The 2,021-nt window shown below is 36.4% G+C and overlaps 1 non-coding gene across 1 annotated transcript; it reads left to right on the forward strand.

Annotated features, from left to right (window-relative positions):
* Nucleotides 1–1,643: 1,643 nt before the first annotated feature.
* On the forward strand, nt 1,644–1,779 carry LOC122737764. The gene has a single exon (XR_006354541.1). It is a non-coding gene; the product is annotated as a small nucleolar RNA SNORA70 (small nucleolar RNA).
* The last annotated feature ends 242 nt before the right edge of the window (nt 1,780–2,021 follow it).

A 2,021-nucleotide genomic window follows, 5' to 3' on the forward strand; every position in this document is an offset into this window, starting at 1 on the left:
TTGATAATTTAATAGCAGATAATTATGCTCTGTAGAAACATTTGGGAAGCATGTACAATTCAAATAATAAACTAATATATTTTAAATATATTTATGTAAACAACATGACTGGAAAAATAAACATATTCCCCAAATCTAGTTTGTTTTACTCATTTTCTATGTTGATGCTTTAATCTATTTCAAATCCCATAGTTTTGACCAGTGCCACCAGGCAAATATGTCCTCTATAACCTGACTGTCACAAAAAGAAGAGACACTTTCCCTTATTTCTCTACAGGTACCTATTCAGCATTTCTGTTTGGCCTAGTTTCACTTTACTTTTATGACTCCCAATATAGTGAGACATAGCAAGCAGTTAGCCCTTTTGAACCTGACCAGTCCCAGATTTGACCAATGCCAATAAAATAAATCACTACAGACTTACACCTCATGTGAAATTAGCATCCCTTGGCCAGATGATGGAGGAAAAAACCTGGACGATAATGCTGTGTAAGTCATTACGTCTATGGATGTCACTTCTGTACCCTGTAAATTGTGAGATTCATCATTTCTCTGGCAGTAGAGAACTAGTCCTTAGTGGGCTTTATAATTCAGAATACAAACAATACATTATCGATGCCCAGGAGTCTAGTGAATTCTGGTATAACCCTACTAGGATGATCCTTTTAGAGGTCTTGCAAAGACCTTGATACTTTAATATCATTAGGGACCAGGGAGTATTTGGTGGACTTAATGTTGCAGAAAGAAGAAAGGCAATATAGATTCCTTTGGTATAGAAGATATCTACTTTAAAAACAATATTTTTCAAGCTTCCTAAAGACACTGAAGGAGAAATAGATTAATCAGACATTCCCTCAAAAGCAGCCACAAACCAGCCATACTGTTTCCCTCTCTTTCCATAATTTTTTTGCATGTATTACATTGATATTTTCCATCTGCTTCTATGATTATGTGACTTAATTCTAAAGGCATTTTTTTCAAACTGTATCCACAATTAGGCAACAGAAAGCAGCATACCTTAGTTTCATGTGAAAGTAGGCATCTTTTTCAAAAGAATACAAATATTTTCTATCCATATGCTTTTATATAAACTGAGAATCAAATAGAATGGGGGAAATGATCTGACAGATAATCCACAGATCTCATTTTTACCCTTTAGAATATTCTTTCCTGACAAAATTTTATACAAACTGTTAATAAGATACAATTCTGACAAGTATTCAGTTCTGACTATGTTTTGTTTTTTTTTCTCTCTCCTCTATATGTTGGTAAAGGTACTAACAAGTGATGAAATGACCTGACCAAAAGCAGGCAGAAATAAAAAAAAAAGTAGGCAGGAGAAACCAGTTAGGATTTTAGAATGTTGGGGGTAGAATGGGCCTCAGAGGTCAGCTTGTTCAAATATCTTATCTAATAACTGATGATACTGAAATGCAAAGAAAGGAAATGCCCTGCCCAAGGTCATACAGGGTTCAGTGGAATCTCTGCTTTCTATGAGCACGGCTCTGCAAAACGATGACCAAATCACTCTCTCTGTCTGCTGAGATGATACTAGCCAGGCTCCATGGATTCTGTTTGTAAACCTAAAGGTCACATTCAAATTTCTCACTATATATTCAAACTTACTGCTCCATCCTATCCTTTTACAAGTCAACAAATTAGACCAACCCAATTATCCCAGTGTCTGGCTGGTGTGTAATGGCTACAGACAGCATTTCCCTGGCTGTATGTGTACCATGTACATCATATAGGGTATTCTAAAGGATGTCAAAGACATGTTTGTCTTGGCTAAGACAGCTTAGGTAAGAAAAAGAAAGCACCTAGCTCATGGAATTTAAAATGGGCATTCATTAGTCCTCTGTTTTTGTTTCCTAACTTCCTAGGCTCCAGACTGGCATGTGGGGTGCTTTTGGGAAGCCCCAGGCTACAGTAGCCCATGTATACATTGGTCAAGTTATGATGTCTACTTAAACCAAGGTCCAGAATAAGTAACATGTGATTGAAGTTTTTCATAGAGCCAA

The sequence above is a fragment of the Dromiciops gliroides genome, chromosome 1 (assembly GCF_019393635.1).
Source record: "Dromiciops gliroides isolate mDroGli1 chromosome 1, mDroGli1.pri, whole genome shotgun sequence".
Lineage (NCBI taxonomy): Eukaryota > Metazoa > Chordata > Mammalia > Microbiotheria > Microbiotheriidae > Dromiciops > Dromiciops gliroides.